At 44.9% G+C, this 20067-nt stretch overlaps 1 protein-coding gene and 1 long non-coding RNA gene across 2 annotated transcripts in view; both read left to right on the top strand.

The window, feature by feature from the left end:
* LOC117524787 (follistatin-related protein 1-like) overlaps window positions 1-20067 on the top strand; it is a 69503-nt gene that overhangs the window by 11724 nt on the left and 37712 nt on the right. The gene's annotated exons all lie outside the window — the stretch shown is intronic.
* LOC117524788 lies at window positions 8641-11199 on the top strand. The gene is made up of 3 exons (XR_004564852.1): window positions 8641-8674; window positions 10649-10651; window positions 11081-11199. It is a non-coding gene; the product is annotated as an uncharacterized LOC117524788 (long non-coding RNA).

Below are 20067 nucleotides of genomic sequence, written 5' to 3'. Positions count from 1 at the left end.
CTAAACTTGTACAAACTGTGTGCTTCGACAAAGAGTTGTGCTGTGCTGTTTGTTCCCTGGAAGACGATCAAGGAATGCGTCGAAACGCCTTTCCTTTTCAAATTCTTCCCACATTGACCAGAAAACCTGAAGCGAAAACATCATTATTTTCCTGTCGTTTTCTTCCAAACAAATACAAGTCAAATTGATCTGTGGGCATCTGTGTGTCGCTGCTGTAAGGACACAACAAAATACGTAAGGTTGAAATCTCTTAAACTACAGGACCCAGTTTCATAAAGCAGTCTAATCTTGTTAAACGTACTTAGTGGACTACGGTTTGTCACCCAAGTTGTTGTCCTTTCAGCTGCTCCTATTTTTTGTACGGGATCGCCACAGCGGATACAGCCAGATCTACATTGGTATTTGGCACAAGTTTTATGCCAGATGCCCTTCCTGACACAACTCCTGTATCACCTGGAGAGGTCTTCCATCCAAGTACTAACCAGGTCCTGCACGGCTTAGCGTCTAAGATCAGACGGGATCAGGCTAACACAGAGCTGAACAGCTCGATTAGTCGCCCAACATTATCCATCTAATCACCATTTCACATCGATGGCTAAACATGTAGATTAACTGTCTTACGTTAGTTGATGATTTTCACGCGCATAGCGACCTCACGAGCACCGTTGCCAAGAGACACCTCCAATGCGTGACAGTTTTGTTTAGCTCACGGTTGGTCATTGTCATGAACTACCCAGCCTTTATTTCGTTAACTGGCTTTATTAACATTTCTGGACACATACGAACTGCAGAAGACATGCCTAGTTCTTAGCCAAGCAGTTCTTCTATGCTTCCGTCAAGCCTTTTTGTGCACACAGTGCTGCTCAGCATAACAGTGACGCCCGGTGGCTAATGTGAGAACTGTCACAAACACACCATCACAGTCATCTGCTGCAACCACGGCCAAAAGCAGAGGAAGCTCTCCTTTTGGAGGAATATGGGCAACATAGGGGTGCTCTTGAGTGTTCCATCAAGTGGTGGTACATGATGGCCAGCATTTTTGAGGTAAGATATTGAAGTTTTGTTGACTATTAGCCTCCTCTGTACCAGGCTAAAAACTTTAGTCAGGTAACACAAAACTTGAGCCGACTAAGCGTCTTGTGGAACGACTAACGTCAAAAAAAATTTGTCAACTAAGTGCATTTATTCGACTAAGCAAGATTAGATTGCTTTATGAAACTTGGCATAGGTTCATGGAAAACAAGCGCCGGTGGCCATAGTGGTTATGAGACCAAGACTTTCGAAACTAACAAGTCCATTTCAAGCTACAGTTATCTTCACAACCAGGCATGCCATATGACGCGAGACAGAGATATAATGAAGAAGTGTCTGCTTCGGCTGCATTCCTACAAAATCCTTTCTGCAGGGTTGTGTGGGTTTGTGACCACGTTCTTTGAGTGTTCAAACATAACTACTGCCAGATAATCAGAAAATAATGGTATGCCTTGAGGCAACCTTGTTGTGATTTGGCGCTATATAAATAAATGAGTGAATTAATAGTTTGGTGATTTTGTATGTTTCTTGGCAAAAATGGTTCCTGTCTCACTGACCACATTCACTTTGTAACTTCTTTGACTGGCTCCCTTACTTTATTTTCCTTTTGCATCTTAATTTGCACAAAATCCTTTCTGGAGGGTTGTGTTACCATATTATTTGAGTTGTAGGTCATGGTGAAAGTAACGGGTTGCTTTTTTGATTTAGCTAGTACATTTATGTGTGGAAATAGTATGTGTCTCACATTGATTACCACAGCTACTCCTCATTTCCAACAACCATCCAGCAGGGGGCAGACACATTTATGGATTGTTACATAACCAAAACAAAATTGTTTTTTTTTTTTATTAATCTGGTGCACCAAAGCTTACCAGATTTTAATCAGTTCATCTTCATTATATGCCTGTTTTTTTTCTGTTGTGTTAAGAAACAGGAGGGAATGGACTCATTTATGTGCCTATTCATTCATTTTACAGTTGTCACGCCTAGGCCTTTCCAAAACCTAGGAATGATCTCGCTTGTGATTATTCATAACAGTCAGTAAATAATGGAAAAATGTGGATTTCCAAAAACTCCAACATGACGTCTTAAATTGAATTTTTTTTTGTCACAACAGCAGCATTTGAGATACAAGAATCTTTTTTTTTTTAATTAAACATATTGGTAATTTGTTTAATTGGTTGATAATTATCTGTCAAACACCTCATCAATTATTGAATTGCAGGATTTAAAAAAGTCTTTGTATCTGAACACAGTAGACTTTCATGGAAAGTACTGTATGTGCCATTGTTCTGCAAGCAATATAGGCTACAGCAGGTATTTTTGTCTAAACTAACGAGGCTGCACTTGATAAATTGCTTCTGTTTGTGTGTTCTTTAATAATATTTAGTCTGTTTTTATGTTAAGAACCCAGATTGCAAGCTCAACGCTAAAATAACATGGAAATGTAAAGTTATTTCTGTAAAACATGAGTTCAGCAAGCAGGTGTAACTTGTATGAGCAGGTAGTGTTTGTCCAGTTATGTCTCAGGTTTACACAGCATGTCTCGCTCACCTGGAAGTTAAGTCCACAAGCTGGTCGATAGATTTGCTGTAACACAGTTCACTCATAATATGCTGGAGAAAAAGATAATTATGGAAAACAATAGAAGTCTGTGCTTAATCTTTCTTTTGCATTTCACATCATCCACATAGAGTCATAAAGATGATAACAAAACTGCACAAAATTACAACAATAGGACATAAAATTAAAGACATCAGACATAAATGATAATGATGCTGCAGGGAAAGTCATCTTGGGAGCAACTGGCTGCTGGATGAGGCCTATTTTTTTTAATTTTTTTAATTTAATAACAGAATGTGTACTTTTCTGTCATTAACCTCTTTCACACATTTATTGAAGATGATCACCCTGGCAACAGCAGAGGTTTGACATTGTGGAATTTTTGTTAAGCCAAATATCTGTTACATGTTATCATCTAGTATCTGAAATCATGATATTCATGTCAGCGAGTCTCCTCTGTATGACTTCTACAGCACAGCAAAGATGAATAAATAAACAGATATATTGAATAAGATGTCTGCAGGATGGGATACAATTACGCTGAAGTGTCTGGGAACACTTGCTCTCCTGTGGCACAGTGATAGGAACTGCAGCGTGCATCATATGGCCCAAATGTTGTAGCTGACATGTCCTTGATGTAAATGATAGACCTCATCTGAGTCTCCTTAAGTTACCAGGACCCTTACGACTTGGACTTTTATTTTGTTGCAAAGGTATTGGCATTGCCAAAGTGTTTTGATTCAATTGACTGGGCTGCTATATATAATATCCTGAAAATTCATGGTAGCCCAACTAGGTTTATGGGCATATATACAGGTACTGTGACTGCTGTGCAGAGTTTCTAATTTCTTCCATGTGACTTCTGCTCTGAAAAAAATGCTACTTTGGATCAACTTTAAAAAATTGATGTAATTTGTTACAGCTAATTTTTTTAGTTTCTCACAATGTATATTTATGATTTTGTAAAGTGATTCCAGCAGATTTAAACTGGAAACCACAATTTTCCATTAGACCAATGTAAATAAGTACTTTGAATGAAGTGCACTGTGTTTCACTTTTTTCAGTGTGGCATTCATCATGGATGTGTTCTGGGTCCTACTTTGTTCAGTGCTTGTATGGACTGGGTGATGTGTATGGTTGAGTAGCCCAGTGGATTTGGTGCCTTTGTTGGCCAGAAAAGGATTAATAACATGGACTTTTTATTTTGTGTTGCAAAGTTCTTTCCAACTGAAATAAACTTGAACTTGAACTTGACTTTGAGGACGATGCTGTTATTTTTGGGGAATCGATGGATGCCCAGATTGTAGCACTGCAGAAGCAACATGGTTCAAATTAAAGGGGTCATTTAGTGGGGTATGGGGACTACAGCCCCACCCCCACACTTTAAGACTTGGAGAACCAAAAAGAAGTACAACAGAGCAGTTTTGAGTGTCAAAACTCCCATCATTGCAATGTCTCATTTAAGTCTATGGTCCACTGTTTTGTGCAAGCTAAGGGATACTGTTACTTATTTAGTTCACTTCAGTTTCTTAACTTGAGAGATACTGAATTAGATCATGTCAAGAATCTTCAGATTAATGCTAATTAGGACTGTCGTTGACTTCTAATATATTTATATCGACACTTGGTATAATCTGGTTACGTACTTTGAGGACATTCTGAAAGTTATTCATTGTTGTTGTTATTTCCTATCATAATACTAACACTTTCATTGTTCACTTTTGCGATGGTTACATTTGTGAGCATGACTCCAGTTGTGGACGTGTTTGTTCACAGATTTCAGGATGGCTGCACAGTCCACACAAAACATGCTGTTAGTCTGTAAATTGGTGTTTTACCTCCTCAAACATGTTCCAGTAATTATCCCCAATGCTGGCCTCAAACAGCAGGCAGGCAGGCAGCTCGTTCTCTGGTCCTGGAGCACACGTTCCTTCCCTCCCTCCCGGGCAGTGGAACCGTGCCCACAACAGAGCAGGGGAAAGAGGAGAAAGGAGAAACACGGCAAAACTGGGTCGACAGAGGAGCTTTTAGGTAGAACAAGGAAAGGTTGTGGGGTCAAGAACAAGCAAAGATTAAGAGGACACAGTGTGGTGGCCAAGCGAGTGATTTCACGTAGAGGACAATCAAAAACCGGTCCCAGTCGTGACAGTCTCTCACTCTGGGGTTGATTTGGGTCAGGTGGTGGCGACTGGGGACACTTTTGTCCCGGCAGTGTGACATGGGGGGTTGACTGCAGAGGGCAGGCTGGAATTTTATGTTCTTTGGTGAAATTTTAACTACGAGCAGATGTGACTTTGTTCGTACAGACCGTGACGTAGTTCTGTTTTTGTTTGTTTCTGAGTAACATCTGCCAAGGAGGCATTGTTTCAGCCTGAGCATGTTTGCCTGTTTTTTGTTATACTGCGTGATTGCTGGGGAAAAAAAAAGAATAAATGAATGCGTGTTAAGAGAACATGGTAAAACGGTTGGGGCAGTCTCTTAATAAACACCATTACGTTTTGGAGCTTTAGGAATTTGAACAGAAACTTGAAGCAAGATTAGTCAAAAACTAATTTTCGGGAAAATGAATGGAAAAGGTGACGTCGGGCTTAGAATAGTACAGATTATTACACTATAGAATAGCAAACTGGTGAACATTTTTTTTTTTATTTATTGGTCCTTTATCTGGAGCTTTCCAAAAACTTAATTGTTTAATATATTAGACACCCATGCATAACAGAAATTCACTCGTATACAAACAACCAAACTCATAACAGGAAAGTCAAAAGCAAAAAGAAATATAAGAAAATAAACAAAATACGCCTTTAGGCACCATGTATTTTGTTTATTTTCGTATTCCTTTTCACTTTCACTTTTCACTTTTCACATGTCCACTGAAATTGTGCTACGGCATTTAGGTTATATCCTAGTAAATGCTACACGCGTACATTATTTGACCAGTAGATGTCTGTAGGCTTGAATGAGTTGCTAAATGAGGCTTCAAGCATGACACGTTTTACTGGAATATAATTGGCTGGGAGGCTATGTACCTCACCACCTCAGGTTCAACACATGAACCAGGCTTCATCTCGACATCACTTCTCTGTGTTTTGTCATTATGTAATGCTTGTTAGTATGACGTATTTAAGCTAAAGTCAATCTTTGCAAGATCCTACAAGTTCATGCTCCATTGGTGGTTTTGTACATGGGAGACTGTATTAGTTTTCACTTTGGACAGCTGTAGGAGCGTCCCGAAGCTTTCCGAAAAAAAAAAAAAAAACGAACTTGTGTTGTACCGAGATGTAAACATGAGAACTCTAATTAGGGAGGGGTGTTATTTCAAAAAATTTGGAAATCTATAAATGTTTGCATGGAATATGGAAATATACACAGAATAAACCATAGCAGGATAAATTTTGGGTCATTTGGTTCCAAAAACCCATACGGATGAAGCGTTTGAAACTTTCAAGTAACGCGTGTGTCATATATGTGCTGTTGATGTAGAAAACCACTCTGTTACTTATAATTAGTTCATTGTGGCCATATCATGCTTTAAATGTGATGATTATACTCAACTGATGTTCCTGAAATAAAAACTACATAGATTTTGTTTGTTACAATTGATAGTAACATATGTACTGAAATTAGTTTTTTTTGTCAGTTACTCTTAAAAAACACCAGATAGGCTTATTGTTACTATAGAAGTTGAATATAAACGTGGGGTCAAGCAACATTTGGAGCCAAATTTCAAGTCTCTAGGTGCAGCGATTCTCAAGATATGACATTTTCGTCGATATTTTTAGCGATTTTTGAACCCGATATCTTCACTGGTTCCGTCCATATGGGTTTTTGGAACCAAATGACCCAAAATTTATCCTGCTATGGTTTATTCCATGTATATTTCCATATTCCATGCAAACATTTATAGATTTCCAAATTTTTTGAAATAACACCCCTCCCTATGGCATTGCCTAGATAGCCAACAGGGTCCTTGGCTATCAAGCCAATGCCGTTAGAGTTCTCATGGTTACATCTCGGTATAACTCAAGTTTGTGACCACTTTCAACTACAAATTTGTGCTTGTCCATTGCAGACAACATAATAAAGTGTGCCTATTTTCCCAACAACGTTTTTAGTTGCACAATGGCACAAGCATTAACACTGAAGCCATCTTTATGGGATAAGACTGGCAGATAGATAAAATGCCACCTGTTGGGTATATTGGGTATTTTAACAAATATTAACATTTGAAAGCAGAATGACAGATATGATGGAGCCAAGAAACATTAAGCACAATTTCTAATACAGTGGTCCCTCGTTTATCGCGGGAGTTACGTTCTAAAAATAACCCGCGATAAGCGAAATCCGCGAAGTAGTCAGCGCTACTTTTTGCAATTATTATAGATGTTTTAAGGCTGTAAAACCCCTCACTACACACTTTATACACTTTTCTCAAACAGGCATTAACATTTTCTCACTTTTCTCTCTTGTGTAAACACTCTCTTTTTTCTTCTGGGCGAGAAGATTATAAACAGACACACGCAAAACACAATGCGCATGCTCTCCCTTCGCTCACTGCCTCCAGAGGTACGGATGTGAGACCCACAAAGAATCCAAGTCCTCTCTCGGTGGCCACGGAGCTCTGCGGCTGCGGTCAACATCTGTTTCAAAACAGCGAGTGTAGTCTCTGGACCTGTTGCCAGATTTGGCGCAGCTCTGCACAGCAGACAGGAGGTGCGAGTAGCCCGCTGAGGCAGTGAGAGCAATCGCGGTGATGCCGACTGGTGGCGCAACTGGCCCGCCTGATAAGGACGCAGAACACAATGCGCTGTTAAAAAAAAAAGCATGCAAAATTGCACTAAAAAAAAATCCGCAAAACTGCGAGGCCACGGAAGGTGAACCGCATTATAGCGAGGGACCACTGTATTGCAAATTAAGTATGTATTCATTGGCCAAAACTCCTCAAAAAACTAAGCGAAGAACCCTACAATACAAACTATGGCATTTTATTGATCTGGTCCTTATGTATGCAGTCCTGCCACAGTCCTGCATTTGTGGTAAGTCCGAACACACTGGTAAAGCATATCCACACAAAGGAGACTGGGCTTCATGCGCCAGTTAGTAACCCTCAAGTATTAAGTAATTCATTTATTTTGGTGGAAGCATACACAGTAATGAGAGCTTAGTTGTTGTTTTTTTTTTCTATTTCTTTGTGTGTCTTTTGGTTCAGGGCGTTGTTGTGTTGAGCTCTTGAGAGCTGATGCTAGTGGGTGTAGAACTACAGACTGCAGACTGGGGTGACATCATCCCATCCGTTGATGCATTCCATTCGCACTGCATAAGAATCACAGCAGAGAATTAGAGCCAGATCTTTGGAGCTTGTTCTTTACTCAGGAGCCGCTGTTCCTGCAGGTTTCTCAAAAAAACCTGTCATAGAATGTTTGAGAATATCCCACAGAGCTGTTATTACACGCAAGCTCAAAGTAAAGTCGCCTTACTTTGGTCTCTTTGCACCAATCACACACGCTGGCCGGACGACTGTGAAGTGCCATGTCAACCCACGAGGGGCTTTGAGCCTTTCAACTCAAAAGAAATCGTGTCAGTCAGTTCTGTAATTTGGTGTTTGAACGCCGTTTCAAAACATCTACATTGGCTGTTCGGCGGGAATTCAATGTCTGGTCTCAACAGACTGTCAAGACGAGAACAAATGAGGCTGAACCTGATTTGATATGTATGAAGACCGAGTTGATTCAAAAGGAAAGAAAAAAGATTTGAGACTAGAGGCCCTTGAATTATTAAAGTCAAATTCAAACGCAGCTTTCGTTATGACTCCGTACTGAAGCCAGCGATAGTTGTTTTCTGTGAAGTTGGTCCCCACTGTGTTGGACAACTTTCTAAAAAAATTCCTGAAAGAAGGGATTTATGCACGGAGGTTCATAGTTGGCATGGAGTGAGAGTGGGGCTGATTTTCCTTTGGGTCCGTCCCATTTCCCTTCTGGTGCGACCTTGTTAGTGACAGGAATGTGAGAGGGGGAGGTCTTTTAGCAGCAGGACATGGCAACGCATTACATTTTGCAGTGTTAAAGTAACACTGTAGTGAGTGAGCGTAGGGATGGGTGATGCATCGTTTTGAGTGTCATCATCATCATGATGTGCAGCAGGATGTGAGCTGTGAAATAAAGCAAATTAAATTAACACGTCACCCTACGACCTTTTTGTCACTTGAATAATAATAAGAAAAACTTACATAGTTCTCATCTTCAGCAACGAAGATATAAGGAAAGTCTGTATGAATGATACGGTTTACTCAAATTTAAGGTTCTTTTTCTGTTTGCTTGTTTTTGCTAGAAAGCAACCTGCAGACTGTGCATGTCAGGTTAACCACAAGCTGTCACAAACCTCCTGTGTTTGTGTTTGACTGTCAGGAGTAAATTCAAAGGTAGGAGGTTCCTGGAAACACAAACTTCAATGCAAACCACCAACGAAAAAAAACAACAACCTCAAAACTATGATACAGAGAGCTGCTTTAGAAAAATGCTCTTTCCTTTGTGTTGAATTTGACTGTTAAAACGATAACTGTGCTGAAAATAAGCAGTGAAGAAGTAAGTCCCATATAGGCCCTGAGCCCGGTGCTTATCCCAGGATTCCATAGCATTAAGCGCCAGTTCCAGCCCAGTCTCACTGTTTTTTTTTTTTCGTGCTCCCATCACAGAATGAGTCAATGAGTTATTTTGTGACAGGGTTTTTTTTTAACTCACTATTACTAACCCTACTCCTACCCCCAACCCTAACCTTAACCATAACCTAACCCTACACTTTCCCCCCACCATAACCATTACCACCACCACCCGCCGCTTCACTTTTAATTTCGTGCAGCCATCACGGAATGAATTAGAATGAATTTGTGCTGCCGTGACGAAAATGAGGTGCTTTTCGTCACAATATCACGAACCAAGAGATTAATGTATATTTAGCTTTGCTGAATCATGACTTGCCGTGAGACTGGGTTGCCAGTTCATTGGAGGTTACTTCCCCAGCCAAAGCCGATGCCCGTTTACAGCTTGGTGGACTGGGACAAGGTTGATTAAGTGTCATGTCCAAGAACACAGACGGGTAACGTGATCAGGGATCATACCATCAACTGCAAACCCACTAAGCTACCTTTTTTTTACAAGGGAATGTTGGGAAAGTGTAGGAACACGGACCCACAACAGGGGGCGCAAATGAACGGACAATGGAGTAAGTCAAATAACAACGCTTTACTGTTGTGAATGTGCACAACGAATACAACCAATCACAGAAATGGACAACAGTCAATTTACAAAAGTGTCGTGTGGGCAGGCTCGAAGATAGGAGACGCCTCTCCAAGGTAAGACCGGTACCACACGGCTTCCTCCGCCACAGGACCCCGGGTATACTGGAGCCGCCAAGTCCCGAACTCCCAGGTGGTCACTGCCTCCGCGTGTCGGACCTGGTACTGCTGGCGAGGAACAAAAACACAATTAAAGGTGGGCGCGTTTGCACCCAGTAATCCACACGGCAGGAAAGCTACCTCCACCTCTCGTTGGAAAAAAGGTCTGTTATCACTCACAAAAGTCACAAAAGGTTACTGTCAAGCAGTCAGCTGAGAATATTACCTTCCAGGTAGAACGATATCTCGGCAATGAGGTGGAGATGCCGTCCTGCTGATATACCCCACTGATGATTGCCGTCAGCTGTCTCAGGTGATGGGTGACAGCTGTCACCGAGGCTGCTCCCGTGAGGCGGCGGCGCCCTCTGGTGCCTGGAGCCCGCACTCCAGGCAGGGCGCCCTCTGGTGGTGGTGGGCCAGCAGTACCTCCTCTTCAGCGGCCCACACAACAGGGAATGGGTGACAGTCAAAGTGTATGTGGTTATTTTGGGTACAGAAAGGATGATGTCGACCAACAAAGTACTTTGTTGAGAGTTTCTTGCATAGTTACAAAAAGTAATTCTTCCAACTCAAAACAACGCTCTTTAAATTTTATTAAATTTAACTTAGCAAAAGGGGGGCGTGGTTGCTCAGTGGTTGGCACTGTTGCCTCACAGCAAGAAGGTTGTGGGTTTGCTTCCTGCATGGTCCTTTCTGTGTTGAGTTTGTATTGTCTCCTCGTCTTTGGGTGCGCCAGCTTCCTCCCACTTACAAAATTGGTGATTCTAAATTGACTGTAGCTGTGAAAGTATTTGTCTCTGTATGTGGCCCAGTAGACTGGTGTCCTGTCCAGGGTGTACCCATGTCTGCTGGGATAGGTTCTAAGCCCATTCGTGAGCCTCTATTGGAGTAAACAGGTACAGAAAATAAATGAATGAATTTAACAGATCTATTCCTGAGCAAAATTACTGTAACCACTTTAGGATGATTCATTCTTTCTAAATACGATACTCCAGTCATCAGGTGAAAATTCCTGTATTTTTTCATATCACAATACATAATCACAGAAAAACAATATTGCGATGTCAGTTTTTTTCCAATGTTGTGCCGTCTTAGTGCATGTGGTGCCATTCTAAATAGCATTAAGTCAACTCTATTAGAGTGTTAAATCAAGTTGATCAACACTGATACAGTTAATTTAATTAAAATTACTTAAATTATAATCTCCAGGAGCAGCACAGCCTTGGCCAAAAGCCGGGAGAAAAGCCCTAAATGGGTTAGCTGTCTGACCCAAATTCTGAGGAGATTTTGGTTTAAAACAAACATCCAGCTGAGGCGCAGCACAGCTCAGGAATGCGCCCCATCTACCTTTTCACTCTCCTCCTCATCAGATCTAGGTGCTGACGTGATACTGATGGATGCGTTTTTGAAAGACTGGCTTCATCTCCATGTGTAATTGTGAAATAAAACATATCGATTATGTCTGATATTAACTATGTTTCCAGTGAGGTTTGGCACCACATCAGTGACACCGCTCAACATGTGTTGCCAATAAAAACAACTGCAACACGATGCAGTGATGAAAATCTGATCCCCAGTCAGCTGAGTTAAGATTCAGTCCACCAGATGTGACATTAAGAGGGAGAATCTCTCCACAGTTGATATCGGTGAGGTATCTCTAGTTATCATCATCAACAACAACAATCAAATCTTAGTAGCTCTGCAATAAATCCAAATTTAATGTCACATCTCTTAATTTTTAACGGGGATTTCATCACATGTTGATTTGCCACAATAACCATTCAGCACAAGCATCTTTCAGTGTAATTCTTTATAGTCGAGCAGCAACAGAAAGTCTGCAGCGATCATGTCACTGATTTAACGGCTGTATATCCCCACCAGTCATTCCCAAATTATACCTCACCCCGCCCCCTTCACCCCTGTAAATAAATCCATCTTTGATTTTCAATTTGGTATTAAGTTTATTCCTTCTTCTTTTGCTTGTCCACATCAGCAGATTATCTGTCCTCATCTCACCCTGTCCTCTGTATTTTTCTCTGTCACACCAACCACCTACATGTCCTTCCTCACCGCATCCATTAATCTCCTCTTCTCCTCCTGCCAGGTGGCTCCATCCTCAGCATCCCTCTCCCTATATACTGTGGGTCCCTCCTCTGCACATGTCCAAAACACCTCAAGCTCACCTAATCACCCCAAAATATTAATGATTGCATGCCTTGAAAATATACAAATTTATAGCTTGTTGTGTACATGGATGGATTATAAATCTGCACTTTATTTTTATATAAAGACAAACTTTTATACATGGAAACATTAGATCTAGGCTTCAGTCTCCCATGTAAATGGACTGCATTTATATAGCACTTTTCCATCTGCATCAGATGCTCAAAGCACTTTACAATTATGCCTCACATTCACCCTGATGTCAGGGTGCTGCCATACAAGGCGCTCACTACACACCGGGAGCAATAGGGGATTAAAGGCCTTGCCCAAGGGCCCTGAGTGATTTTCCAGTCAGGGATTTGAACCCATGATCTTCTGGACTCAAGCCCAACACCTTAACCACTAGACCATCACCTACCTCCCCATGTGACTTCTGGCAAACTGGAGCTGAAATTTCATGTTTGTTAGCTGTGGACTGGTGATGCAACACTCAAAGGTTGCACTATCCATAATTTCTCCAGTCACAACCACAGAAGACTGTGAATTTTTTTCAGACCAAGGGCGGCTTAGCCAATAAAAAAAATATATTGCGGACCACCTAACTCCCCATATGTCCAAAAACAAAAGGTCTGCTTACCACACCATCTATTACTCTTTGGAGTCCTTTTTAAGCAGTTTGAGAAACACTTAGGTTGGAATATTCGAACTTAAGTGTTTTGAATATTGGGTGTGGTGTCTTCTTCTGCAGGCCTTCCGTCCTGTGCACTGGCATGGACTCCCAAACTCTAGCAAAATTTCCTGTGTAATTTCCTGTATTTTGTCTATTGTGTCGGTAGCATGGCTCGAGCAGAGGGTACCCCCCCCCCCCCAAAATCAGCAAAGGGAGTTTTTTCTTACCACTGTCACCTGTGTGCTTGCTCTAGGGCTTGGTAAGGTTAGACCTTACTTGTGTGAAGTGCCTTGAGGCAACTTTGTTGTGATTTGGTGCTATATAAATGAAAAGAAATTGAAACAAATTGAAAAAAAAATTGAATGATATTAATTTAAAATGTGATATTTTACCAATAAAACACTCTTTGAGAAAGGCTGCTAAAACACTTTCAGAGTTGTCATGAGTATCCCATTGGCTTCCCTCACTGGTCTCCTTTTTGCACAGTCACTCAGTTTTCGTGAGCTGCCCACTCCAGACTCTAACTTATCCGTATTTCTTAATGATTTATGCTAATGAAGTCCATGACACACAAAGTGATTTGAAAATCTTAATGTATCTATCCCCTGAGTTGTGTAAAGAAAGTCCAGTGTTAAATTTACGGTTAACTGTAAATCCGTCAAAGGGTGCTAATAACATTTTATGTCTATACTTTTGTTTCACTTTATAAAAGCATATTACTTTGTCTTAGTAAGTCACAGTAAGTCTGCAATTTTTAAAGAAATATTTTCATTATACTAAAGAGTTTGTTTGCATTTATTTCTGGACATATTTTAAGAAGTGTACTTAAAATATAGAGGTGGTAATAATTATGACTATGATATCTACAAATATAAGCAGCAGGTTGGTCATTGTGGTGTCCCAAGGTTCACAAAATGGAGCAATATCCCACCTGGTGGACATTTACAAATCATTGATGCAGGTACAAGAGTTCTAATAGTGTATATATGTATAAGGTCTCATGTCAGTCTTAAATTTGGGAATGGCTGTCCTAGACTACAGAAAGCTAAATATAAGAAGAATTACTATAGAAAGGAAATGCTATAAGAATTACTATACTATAAGAAGGAGATGTTATAAGAAGTTCAACCCGGAGTCAAATTCCTCATATTCTTTGAATATACTTGGCGAATAAAGGCTGTTTTGATTATGATTAACTGTAGACTATTTTAGGTGTAGGTAATAAACTGGTACTTAAGTATATATATAATAAATCTGAAGGTTGACGAGCACACTTTGAAAATTAAAACAACCCAAAATTTCACTTGTCAGCTGTGCAGATATGCAGATTGAAACATCTGAGTCAATATTTTGCCGCTTATTTTGCCTGTTCTGTCACATGCCGTCTGTCAGATTATCACAGTTAGCGCATCCGTGGCACCTTGTTTCCAATCGTTAAATCAATATTTTCTGTGCTATTCAGGGGCAGGGTGCGCTGTGGGAATGGATCCACTATGTGCACTGCAGAGAAGCGTTTAGTGGTTTGCTAAATCTTTGGAGCCAGGTATGCACATGCAGGTGGGCAGCAGCAGTTACTCATGCTGCCGTGTGTGTGTGTTTTTTTTGTCAGAAGGAGAATGAAAGGGACATACAGATATACAGCTACACCGATATACAGCTTTTTAATCTTGGTGGGTGCAAAAGTTGCCATGCTCTTCTACCTCTAAGCTTCATAGGAATAAAATAAAGTGTGTTTTGCTTTTTCAGAATAGAATTGAACAGGCATCGAGCTTGGCCTCAACATAAAGCCAGTCAGCATGTGGGAGTTTGAAAAATCAACTTTATAAACAACACAACTCCTCTCTTGTCTTCTATTGCCACCGTCTACCTGCTTATAATAGTCTGATCGCGTCGCCGCCTTCACTTCTTTTCCTCCTCCGTCTTCCATCACGCTCTGCATGGCTGGTCTCAGCTCGCCGACACGTTTCTCTGAGCCATAAAAGGGGACGACTCCAGGAATAAGATGACAAGTCTGAGAGAATTACAGCAGAGTAGAAATTAAACAGAACATCTCGATGGAGATGCAGCACGCAGAGAGAGGAAGATGAAAGTGATGTACCGAGGAAGGAAAATCACTTAAATCTTTTAATCTTCTTAATAATTTTAACTTGTGATGGTGGGAGGGAAAACGTATAAGAAAAAATAATGTGATATCAATCAATCAATCAATTTTATTTATATAGCGCCAAATCACAACAAACAGTTACCCCAAGGCGCTTTATATTGTAAGGCAAGGCCAATACTGTTGTGTGGGCCGCTGAAGAGGAGGTACTGCTGGCCCACAACCACCAGAGGGCACCCTGCCTGGAGTGCGGGCTCCAGGCACAAGAGGGCGCCGCCGCCTCACAGGAGCAGCCGGGGTGACAGCTGTCACTTATTACCTGTGACAGCTGTCACCAATCATCTGATCTTCAATCGTATATCAGCAGGACGACATCTCCACTTCTTTGCCAAGATATCGCTATGCTTAGGAGGTAACGAGCTCAGCCAATCAAGTTGTCTTTTCGACAGAAGAATATTGTTGCTTTGTGTTTTTTGACAGCAGACTTTTCGACGAGAGGTGGGGGTGGATTTCCCACCATACGTGTTGCTGGGTATAAACACACCTACATCTAACTGTTTTTGTTCCTCGCCAGCAGTACCAGATCCGACAAGCGGAGGCAGTGGCCACCTGGGAGTTCGGGACTTGGCGGCTCCAGTATTCCCGGGGTTCGGTGGCGGAGGAAATCGTGTGGTTCCGGTTCTGCTTTGGACAGACGTCTCTTATCTTCGAGCCTGCCCACATGACACGTTCTGTAAATTGACTTCATTGCATACTGTTGTGACCTGCTGTGTTTGTTGTGCTCATTCACAACAGTAAAGTGTTGTTATTTGACTTCCTCCATTGTCCGTTCATTTGCGCCCCCTGTTGTGGGTCCGTGTTCCTACACTCTCACAACAGGATATCTCGGCCAACGTCATGGACCCCGAGGGGCGTCAACCGGCTGTTGAACGGCCAATGGAAGAGCAGGGCGCACAGGCATCTGCAGGAGACATGATCGGTGAGTTGCAGCGAATCCTCACCGCTTTTACGGCTCGGTTGGATCTAATGACCGAGCAGAACGTTCTCCTTAACCGCAGGGTGGAGGCTCTCGCCGCGCAGGTGGAAGCGTGCCCTCAGGGCGCTGCTGCGGCTCCCCCTCCTGCCGATCCGGTGCGCAACAGTGACGTTCCACAGGTCGTTCAACGACCCCTCCCACCTTCCCCTGAAGCATACATAAGCCCTCCAGAGCCGTACGGGGGTTGTGTGGAGACGTGCGCGGACTTTCTTATGCAGTGTTCGCTCGTCTTCGCACAACGTCCCGTCATGTACGCGACTGATGCCAGTAAGATAGCTTATGTGATTGCTCTGCTTCGGGGTAAAGCACGCGCCTGGGCTACGGTGCTCTGGGAACAGAACTCACGGTTGTTATCAGCATACACTGGGTTTGTGGGGGAGTTCAGAACAGTGTTTGATCACCCTAACAGAGTAGAGACCGCTTCAACAGTGCTGCTGTCAATGAGACAGGGACGCAAGAGCGCAGCCGCTTATGCAGTCGACTTCCGCATCGCGGCTGCGAGGTCCGGCTGGAATAACGTTGCGCTCCGCGCCGCCTTCATAAACGGACTGTCGTTGGTTCTGAAGGAGCAGCTGGTAGCTAAGGAGGAACCGCGGGATTTAGATGGGCTTATCGATCTCGTTATACGGTTAGACAATCGGTTGGAGGAACGCCGTCGGGAGCGAGGCGAAGGACGTGACCGGATACGCGCCGCCCCTCTCCCTTCCGGGTTCGAAAAGGGGCCGCCTTCCCCACGCTCCGTAGCCGCAGCGCTTTGTGGGGCAACAGCTCCCCCTGCTGCCGTTGTTAGGGAAATGCACAGGGCCAAAATGGGGAGGCTGATCCGTGGAGAGTGTTTTCTCTGCAGCTCAACTGAGCACACACAGAGAAACTGCCCCAAACGGCCAAAACGACAACACTCGCCCTTAGAGACTGGGCTAAGGGGGGGTCAAAACATTCAAGTAAGACACACACAAATTGCCACACGACTCCCAGTCACAATCCTGAGCAGGGATTTAACCCTTCAAGCCCGAGCACTGGTGGACACGGGGTCAGAAGGGAATCTGCTAGACAGCAGATGGGCAAGGGAGGTAGGGCTCCCTCTGGTGGCGCTTCCTTCGCCATTGCAGGTGCGGGCACTAGATGGCACCCTCCTCCCTTTACTCACACACAAGACACAACCAGTAACTCTGGTGGTGTCTGGAAACCATCGGGAGGAGATTGAGTTTTTTGTAACTCCTTCTACCTCCCGCGTGATTTTGGGCATCCCATGGATGTTGAAACACAATCCCCGGATTGATTGGCCGTCTGGGGTGGTGGTTCAGTGGAGCGAAACCTGCCATCGGGGGTGTTTAGGATCCTCGGTTCCTCCCGGTTCACAGGCTAAGGAGGAGGTCAAAGTCCCTCCCAATCTGACGGCAGTGCCGGTTGAGTACCACGATCTTGCTGACGTCTTCAGTAAGGATCTGGCACTCACCCTTCCCCCGCACCGTCCGTACGATTGTGCCATTGATTTGGTTCCAGGCGCTGAGTTCCCGTCCAGCAGGCTGTACAACCTCTCACGACCTGAGCGCGAATCAATGGAGACCTACATCCGGGACTCATTAGCTGCCGGGCTGATCCGGAACTCCACCTCCCCGATGGGGGCAGGTTTCTTTTTTGTGGGCAAGAAAGATGGCGGACTCCGTCCATGCATTGATTACAGGGGGCTGAATGAGATTACGGTTTGCAACCGATACCCGTTGCCATTGTTAGATTCCGTGTTCACCCCCCTGCATGGAGCCAAAATCTTTACTAAGCTGGATCTTAGAAATGCGTATCACCTGGTTCGGATCCGGAAGGGAGACGAATGGAAGATGGCATTTAACACCCCGTTAGGTCACTTTGAGTACCTGGTCATGCCATTCGGCCTCACCAACGCCCCCGCGACGTTCCAAGCCTTGGTTAACGACGTCTTGCGGGACTTCCTGCACCGATTCGTCTTCGTATATCTGGACGATATTCTCATCTTTTCTCCGGATCCTGAGACCCATGTCCAGCATGTACGTCAGGTCCTGCAGCGGTTGTTAGAGAACCGACTGTTTGTGAAGGGCGAGAAGTGCGAGTTTCACCGCACGTCTTTGTCCTTCCTGGGGTTTATAATCTCCTCCAACTCCGTCGCCCCTGATCCGGCCAAGGTTGCGGCGGTGAGAGATTGGCCCCAACCAACAAGCCGTAGGAAGCTGCAACAGTTCCTCGGCTTCGCTAATTTCTATAGGAGGTTCATTAAGGGCTACAGTCAGGTAGTTAGCCCCCTGACAGCCCTGACCTCTCCAAAAGTCCCCTTCACCTGGTCGGATCGGTGCGAAGCCGCGTTCAAGGAGTTGAAACGACGGTTCTCTACTGCACCAGTTTTGGTGCAGCCCGACCCTAGCCGCCAGTTCATGGTTGAAGTGGACGCCTCTGACTCAGGGATAGGAGCCGTGCTGTCCCAGAGCGGAGAGACCGATAAGGTCCTTCACCCGTGTGCCTATTTTTCCCGCAGGTTGACCCCGGCTGAACGGAACTATGACGTCGGCAATCGAGAACTCCTTGCGGTGAAAGAGGCTCTTGAAGAGTGGAGACATCTGTTGGAGGGAACGTCCGTGCCATTCACGGTTTTCACTGACCACCGGAACCTGGAGTATATCAGGACCGCCAAGCGGCTGAACCCCAGGCAAGCCCGCTGGTCACTGTTCTTCGGCCGTTTTGACTTCCGGATCACCTACCGCCCCGGGACCAAGAACCAGAGATCGGATGCCTTGTCCCGGGTGCATGAAGACGAAGTCAAAACTGAGTTGTCGGATCCACTGGAACCTATCATCCCGGAGTCCGCTATCGTGGCCATCCTCACCTGGGACGTGGAGAAGACCGTCCGGGAGGCCCTGGCACGGAGCCCGGATCCCGGAACCAGGCCGAAGAACAAACTTTACGCCCCACCAGAGGCCAGGGCTGCAGTCTTGGACTTCTGTCACGGTTCCAAGTTCTCCTGTCATCCGGGGGTGCGAAGAACCGTGGCAGTTGTCCGGCAGCGCTTCTGGTGGGCGTCCCTGGAGGCCGACGTCCGGGATTATATCCAGGCCTGCACCACCTGCGCCAGGGGCAAGGCTGACCACCGCAGGGCACCGGGACTGCTCCAGCCGCTGCCTGTGCCTCATCGCCCCTGGTCCCACATCGGCCTGGATTTTGTCACGGGCCTCCCGCCGTCCCAGGGCAACACCACCATCCTCACGATAGTGGACCGATTCTCCAAGGCGGCCCACTTCGTGGCCCTCCCGAAGCTCCTGACTGCCCAGGAGACAGCAGACCTCCTGGTCCACCACGTCGTCCGGCTGCATGGGATTCCAACAGACATCGTCTCCGATCGCGGTCCCCAGTCTGGAGGAGCTTCTGCCGGGAACTGGGGGCCACGGTGAGTCTCTCGTCCGGGTATCATCCTCAGACCAACGGGCAGGCAGAACGGGCCAATCAGGAGGTGGAACAGGCCCTGCGCTGCGTGACGGCCGCGCACCCGGCGGCCTGGAGTACCCATTTGGCCTGGATCGAGTATGCCCATAACAGCCAGGTGTCTTCTGCCACCGGCCTCTCCCCTTTTGAGGTGTGTCTGGGGTACCAGCCCCCGTTGTTTCCGGTGGTCGAGGGAGAGGTCGGTGTGCCCTCGGTTCAGGCCCACCTGCGGAAGTGCCGTCGGGTGTGGCGCGCCGCCCGTTCTGCTTTGCTGAAGGCCCGGACGAGGGCTAAAGCCCATGCAGACCGCCGGTGGACCCCGGCCCCTGCATATCGGCCAGGTCAGGAGGTGTGGTTGTCGACAAAAGACATTCCCCTCAAAGTGGACTCCCCTAAACTGCAGGACCATTACATCGGTCCCTTCAAGATACTCAAGGTCATCAGTCCAGCCGCAGTGCGGCTTCAGCTTCCGGCCTCACTGCGGATCCATCCTGTTTTCCATGTGTCCCGGATAAAACCGCATCACACCTCACCCCTCTGTGCTCCGGGTCCGGCACCGCCTCCTGCCCGGGTCATCGATGGTGGGCTGGCTTGGTCTGTGCGCCGGCTCCTGGATGTCCGTAGGATGGGCCGGGGCTTCCAGTATTTGGTGGACTGGGAGGGGTACG

Source organism: Thalassophryne amazonica, chromosome 14, assembly GCF_902500255.1.
Source record: "Thalassophryne amazonica chromosome 14, fThaAma1.1, whole genome shotgun sequence".
NCBI classification, from domain to species: domain Eukaryota; kingdom Metazoa; phylum Chordata; class Actinopteri; order Batrachoidiformes; family Batrachoididae; genus Thalassophryne; species Thalassophryne amazonica.
The sequence above is the reverse complement of the archived record's forward strand: the minus strand, read 5'-3'. Positions and strand labels throughout refer to the sequence as shown.